This window comes from Pteropus alecto, unplaced genomic scaffold (genome assembly GCF_000325575.1).
Source record: "Pteropus alecto unplaced genomic scaffold, ASM32557v1 scaffold30, whole genome shotgun sequence".
Classification (NCBI taxonomy): Eukaryota; Metazoa; Chordata; class Mammalia; order Chiroptera; family Pteropodidae; genus Pteropus; species Pteropus alecto.
In genome coordinates, this window is record NW_006429782.1 from 1,777,429 (window position 1) to 1,784,641 (window position 7,213).

At 56.6% G+C, this 7,213-nt stretch overlaps 1 long non-coding RNA gene across 3 annotated transcripts in view; it reads left to right on the forward strand.

Moving 5' to 3' along the window:
* Positions 1-3,487: 3,487 nt before the first annotated feature.
* Positions 3,488-7,213, forward strand: part of LOC107195291 — an 8,711-nt gene continuing 4,985 nt past the window's right edge. For 2 of the 3 annotated variants that reach the window (XR_003044694.1, XR_001516397.2), the window contains exon 1: positions 3,488-3,874. This is a non-coding gene — a long non-coding RNA (uncharacterized LOC107195291). Of the gene's footprint in view, positions 3,875-4,839; positions 4,963-7,213 lie in introns of all 3 variants that reach the window. The other variant, XR_003044693.1, reaches the window with a different exon arrangement.

Here is a 7,213-nt window from a genome sequence, read left to right on the forward strand (position 1 = left end):
GCCGGCCGCCCCCCCCAAACTGGAGCCGTGGCTCCCGGCACCAACGCGGTCCTTTCGATCAGTGCCCAGTGGAGAAACTGAGGCTCGCGTCCAGTACCACAAACACCGCCCAAGAGAAAAAAGCAAGGAAACCAATAAATACCTGGTGATGCAGGATGGGAAGTCGCTTGGTGGGGAGGGCGGGCGGTCTGTGGTCGGAAACGGTCTTTCTGAGGACGGGGGCTGAGACCTAAGGATCGGGAGGACGCAGCCTTGACAAGCTGGCGGGGGAGAGGGAGTAGCAGGTGCAAAGGCCCGGGGGAGGGAAGGAGGTGGGGGCAGAGCCAGGTCCTCCCCCATTCTGGGCCCGATAGTCTCTGAAAATGGCAGAGGCAGGCTATTTTTAAATATGATGGTACATAGTGACTGTACCTAGCCTGGCCCGCCATACGGTAAACTCCCAGAGATTGCCACCACCAGCAGACTGGGCTGTCTGCCCTCTGGGACTGTGGCCTCCTAGAAAGCAGAGGTCCCACTGAGAATGGGACCCCAGTCTCTACTTTCTGACTGGGATCTCTCTGAGGGCAGGGGCTCCGTCCCCCACCATAGACCTCAGACATCCAGCGAGCGTCCCTCACACCCGCCTGGGAGGTGGGACTTCTAATTCCCATCTTGCATATGAGAAAACTCAGGGTCACTCATTAAGGTAATCAGCAAACGTACTGAGTGCCTACAGCGGACCAGACAGTTCTAGGCACTGGGGCCCAGCAGGGGACAAAACAGAAAAACTCTCACCCCGGGGTGATGTCTGTGCCCTTGTCAGTAGGTGAGTGAGTGAAAGCATACAAAAGTCCTTACTGAACTTCCGGCCGACAGATTTACTGAGCATCTACTATATGCTGGACATTCTTCTGGGCACCTGGAGCTCATGGATAGATGAAGGAGAACAGATTCCTGCCTTCTCTGAGTTCTGGGGGGATAAGGTCACAGCTTGGTATCTATGGAGTTATTTGCGTGCACAAAGGAAGAGTTTAGGGAGCAGCGATAAAGATTGGCAAGAGGGAACCCATTTCCCAGGGGTGTCTGGGAGAGGCCTCTTTGATGAGACCTGAAGGATGAAGACAAGGAAGCCCTGGGAGGAGAGGAAAAGGGAGATCCTGGGAATGAGTGTGCGTGTGTGTGTGTGCGTGTGCGTGCGTGTGCATGCGCGTTTGCATGTGCGTGTGCGTGTATGTGTGAGGAAGTATTCGATGACTCCCTGTTGCCACCAAAATAAAATTCGAACTCCTCCCTCTCCCCACAAAGCCCTGCCTTCCCTTCCCCGATCCCCACTTCACTTTTGCTCTCATTCATTATGCTCCACTCACACCAGCCTCCTCCCTGTTCCTCCAACTCGCCAGGCACCGTCCTGCCTCAGGGACTTTGCACTGACTGTTCTCTCTCCCTGGAACACTGTCCCCTTGCTTCTCATCATTCAGGTCTCGGCTCAAATGTTACCTCCTCGGAAAAGACCCTCCTGCCATCCATTTAAGCAGCATTCACTCACCTCACCCTGTTATTTTTATATACTACATCCTATTTTTATATACTACATCCTATTCTCTCTCTAGGTCCTAACAGTTCGTTTTATTTTTGACATGATTATGTTTCTTCGTGGGTTGTTATACTCATTATTTGTCTCCGCCTAGTACTGGGCTGTGCGGGGACAGAGCCTCTCTTTGTCCCCGCAGAGCTGGCACACAGTAAGTGCTCAATAAATGAACAGACAGTGGGATGAGAAAAAAACAGCAGATGCAGCTAAAGACAGCGATGACTGGCCACACTCTCGCTGGGAGTTCCAGGGTTCCACAATGCTAGGAGTTTGTGATTTCGGTTAGACGGGGTGGGGGGGGGCGGCTCTATGAAATTCTCATGTCAAAGCTTTTCTAGGCAGCGTTTCCTCCCCTGTCCACTCGCCCTTCTCACGAGGATGGCTCCAAGCTCTGGCTCCACCCTCGGTCCCTACCCTGAGACCCAGCCCTGGGTGCAGCCACCAAATGGGTATCTCCCCTGGACACCCCCCAGGCTGCTAGACGCAGCATCTTCCCCTGACCTGTTAGGCCCCACGGTCCACCTCGATCCCCCAAGACAGAGCATCAGCCTAGCCTCTTCTCCCCCACTCACCTGATGTGCAACTCTGCTTTCCACCCCACAGCACGTTGCCTGCACCAGCCCTCCACTCTCTCCCATCTGGACCTCAAGCCACCTCCCAGCTCTGAGCAGCCTTCGCTCTTGTCACCTTCCATTTGAGTCTGGCCTTCCCTCACTTAAAGCTCTCCCATGGCTCCCTATTGCCCTTGGGATAAATTCCCAGATCTGAGGCTAGCATGGATGACTTTCACTCCCCGGCCTTGCCCAGCTTCACCTGGGCACGACCTCCAGGACTCTCTTCCAAAAGGCATCTTCCTCTCTGCACACACGTTGAACACAGACTGTCTAAAATTGGTAGATAAGTGGATATTTATTCTATAACCACCTCCTCATGCTAGAAAGAACTCAGCCTCAGGCTTTGCTGGGAGGGTTCCCAGGGCGAGTGGGTAGGAACAGAGCTGAGGACACATTCCAGGATGCTAGTAGTGCCAAGACAGAGGGACACACCCAGGGATGAAGGAACCCAGAGCTGGAACAGGGTCTCTGCCTGGTGAGTCCACAGGAGGCTTCCTGGAGGAGGGGACCCTTACCCACCAGTCTTTAGATCTCTCAGCCAGGCACACTCCACAGGGGAGAGTGAATACAGATTTGTGGATTGCCTGAGAAGCCACAAAACCACACACACACACACACACACACACACACACACACACACACACACCCATCTCTTGGTGTGTGTCATCTGCCAGGAAGGAGGAGACGCTTTGCTCTAAGCAGTAGCATCCTGAGCTTGGGAGCAGCTTTGAGAATTTGGGGAGGCGCAGTTGAGAGCAGTCTGTGAGATGGGGGGGTACCCCTAGGAGTTATGTTACTCCATAACTTGCTGAAATACCACATCCAGCCAGAGCAGGAGGCAGGAAAAGCCCTCGCCAAGAGTGAGTTACAGCCTGGGCAGCCCAGCACAACGTTCTCATTTCCCCTAGCTAACTCGTTTGCCACCCAGGGAGCTTCAAGCTCCACCTCTCTGGGCCTCGGTTTCCCCATCTGCAAAATCCAGGCAGAAGCTGCAAAATGGAGGAAGGGGCTTAGCTTCTAAGCTCTCTCCTCCCACTATACAGAAAAGCTCAGCCTAGGGCTGGGGTTTTATGATGTGGATTTTTTTTTTTTTTTTTAAAGGAAAAAGCTGCGAAGCAGCGCTGGGACCTGGGATTGCTCAGACCACCTTAAATCAGCCTCGCCGCCCCAGCTACTGTGGAAATTCCTTTCTCCGCGGTGGTTGGCTGGGCGCGCCAGCCAATCCGCCCGCGGCGCTCCCACATGGGTCCGTGACGTCACAATGACCGTTGACCAATGGGGATCTGGGAGAAGGCAACCAATGGCAGGAGACACTAAGATCGTCCGGGCCAATCGGAAGGCGGCGAGGAGCTCCCAGCGGGGTACGGAGAGTATAGATCCCCCCTCCCTAAGAGAAGCTGAGACCCTCGTGGATGCCCGAACCTGGCCGGAGTGGAGGGGGGATCGGCCCAGTTAGTATCCAGAAACGGAGAAGCAAGCCACGCTCTGAGCCTGGCGGGAGCCCCACGTCCAACAGACTACCTTGCAAAAGCACGGCCAGCCGGCGGGGCCGACTGGGTGCCTTTCACCCTATTTCACCGGTAGCGAAACTGAGGTAGAGAGACATTAAGTCGTGCTAGACCCCCTGGGAGAGGGGATGAGAGTCTCGTCGGAGCCCGGAGGCTCCTAACCGCTCAGTTTTGGTGCCCAGGTGAGATGGGGGAGGGATGAGCCGATGTGTAGGCGAGGGGAGGGGGGTTGCTCGTCCCCGTGCCTCAGTTTCCCCGAACGCGAAAGAAAGAGGATAGGGGAGCAGGGCTTCTCAGTAAGACTACGATCCCCAGAAGCTCGCGCGCGGGCTGTCAATCAAAGTAACGTGGGGCCCTCTCCGGCCCGCGCTCCCCCGCCCGCCGCCTCGCTCCTGCCAGCTCCCGCTCCCTTCCCGCCGGCTCTGGGCCCGGCGCGGTATAATTACAGCCCATTGATCCGACCCGGGCCGGGAAAGCGGCTCCCTCGGGGAGGCCAAGCCTTTGGCTTCCGACATCGCCAACCTCTGCCTACCGCCCCCCCAGCAGAGTTGCTGGGCCACCAGCCAGGCTTGTCCCCTCCTGCCGGTTAAGGCTCGCGGGTGACCTCAGAGCCTCGGTTCCCTGCCACGGTTGGCGGTGAGCCCCCCGGAAAAATCACACACACGTTTCCTTCCCCCCCAGGAATATGGGGAGCCCTCCCGCCATGTTCTAGCGCCCCCCACTGCCTCACGTGACCTTGAGACTCTCGAGGGCCTCTCTCTGGGCCTCAATTTACGAACCTGTATAGTGAGATGGTTGGACAAGACTTATTCATGAAACCAGTGTTTTTTCCTGTCCCACGTGTGAGCAGCCAGGGCTAGGCTATGCTGGGGACTCAAGGAGAGTCCCCAAGTTTGAGGAAGTGAGGGGAGACCTAGCAGAACCCTCTCAACCCCCTGTGGTCAGTGCTGGGGTAGAGGGAGGGGCCAGGGCCAAGCCAAGAGTGAGGCCTCTGCTTGGGAAGTCGGCAAGGCTTCCTAGATATGAGGTTGGGCGGGTGTTGAAATGGGGGTTCTGCGGAATGCATAGGAGTTGCCTCATTTAAGCAGTGCATTTGTATCACCCTAACCCAAAGTGGACAAAGTGGGTCCCTTACGTCCTCCTTCAGGATTGAGGAGCCATGAACTCTGACCTCTGGCCTTGCGGGGTGGACCTCAACATTACCTGGCTGTGAAGTGGGGGGGAGGCGTGCACACCTATGCACTGGCCCCCTCTGCCCACGTTCACCAGGGTAAGTCAGCATAGGCTCAGCAGCAGGAGGCGCTCCAGGCTCTCCCTGGGTAAGAGCTGGGCAGCTCAGGGGAGCAAAGAAGGGGCGACAAGGAGCCCAGTATGGACTTGGGGTTGAGGAAGTGAGACTGATAATAGAATCTTCAAGTTGAGTCCTATAAAGTACTTAACACAATTTATTGTAAATGCTCAGTAAGGGGCAGCCATTTGGACTCCCAGCATGCCCAAAGAGCCCTTCTCTCCCACCCCAGCCTTGCACCCCTCCGCTGGGGTAGGCATTCACTCTCCGTTCCTCTCACACCTTTGATCGCCCATTAGAACGTGAATCAGGTACCATTCTTCCCTCTCCTCAAGCACCTTCCATAGCTCCCCATTACCCTCGGAATAAAATGCAAACTCTCCACTTCTGTCTACACGGTCTGACCCTCCTCTCACCTCCTCCCTCTCTCCCCTTCACGTGCTCCCCTCCAGCCACATGGGTCTCTTGCCCGACCGGACCTTCCAACACACCAGGTGCTGCCTCAGGGCCTTTGCATGTGCTATTGTTGCCTCTGTCTGGTTTCCTCTCCCCATCTTGGATTTAACCATAGCCTAGCAAGACCTGGGCTGGCCACGCTGGCTGCAGTAGTCCCCCACCTCTCGGCCTGGTCAGCCTCTCTCATCTCATTTCTTTCAGAAGCCTTGTGACTCTCCAAATGCTTATGATGTATTTGTTCTTGTGTCTGCTCAGGCCCAACACAGTGCCTGCTCCATGTATTTGTGGGGAGTGTAAAAGGACAAGCGTGCAGGGGGACAGGATCTTGCCCAGATCATCCAACGTGGGGCAGGGCCCCGGGGCCCGTGACAGGCTGCCCAGAGCCAACCCAGCCTGCAGGGCCCTGATGCAGTCTAAGGTCACACTATCCTGATGGCCTGGGTTCAAATCCCAATTTGACTATGTTACTGCGATTCTGTAAAATGAGGGTTATGATAGGAACTTCTCCATCCCATTGTCATGGGATCAGATAGCTCAATAGATGAGCTGGCTTAAGCTATTACTGTGTGGGCCTGTGTGGGGTGGGGGTGGGGCTGGAGCGGGCACCAAAAGGCATCCCTGTTTTTAAAGCCTCCGGGGTCTCCTGGTCATCACTTCTATCTATCCCAGACTCCACCCCACCCACGCCCCTCCATCCCAAGTCTGGGCCTCACTCTCCGTACCTTTTGTCCTGGCATCCTCGTGAGACCCCAGACTGGCCCAGTCCCTGGAAGACACTGGGTGTAGGTGAAACAGACCATGCCCCACTATGGTGAATCTTACTCCTCCAGCTTCCGGTTTATGCTGAGACCTTTCATCCTCCCTGGGTCTCAGTTTTCTCATCCGGAAAAGGGGCTAGCCCTTGATAATGGTAACTGTCGCAGTTATTATTCCTGGGCTAGCTGGTTTATTCTCGACCTTGTGTTTGATGGTCACTCCGCCTCCAAGTAGCGGCTGAGGACCCCCGCAGCCCAGCAGCCAGCCCTGCCTCCAGGCTTCTGTCCTAGCGGGTCCTAGCTGGTCCCTCCGGTCCCTCCCCCTCCACCTGAAACACCCTCCTTGGCTGCAGCCATCTCCTCCTGCATGGCAGGCTCCTTCTGTCACCCAGGTCTCAGCTCAAATGTCACCTCCTCAGAGGGGCCTCCTATCTTCTGTCATTCTGTCTCCTGCCCCTCCCTGCCGGATTTTTTTTTTTTCCTAGCAGTTGACTGTTCTCTGAAATTACCTTATTTGCTAGTTTATTTGTTGTTTGTCTGCCCCAGACACAGTGGGCTCCGTGACGGTGGAGAAGGGTCCACATCAGGTCTCTGGGCACCCAACACAGCGGCTGGCACGAAGCCGTATATTCCGGCTGATGGTCAGTCTGGCTCAGAGATGCCTAGAAACTTGTCCAAGGTCACCCAGCCTCGCGCTCTCCAGGTGGGCGACCTGCGGCTGCCATTCAGGGGCCCCGGGGTCACCTGCTCACGGTGTCCCAGGCCCAGCCTGGCAAAATGCCAGTTTGCCCGCCCCCTCCTCCCCCGCAGCCAAGATTACCCAGGAGCCGGCCTAGCCCGTTACCCAACAGGCGGGGTGAGGCCCAGCGGGGGACCGGAGCGCGGGCTCCGCCCCTCCCCGCGCCGGGATCCGAGAGGCGGAGAGGGGAAGACGAGGGGGAGAGGGGAGGAGGAATGGAGGGGGCAAAGCGGGAGGAGGCGGCGGGGAGGGCGAGGAGGGGGAGAGGGCGGAGGGTCAAAGG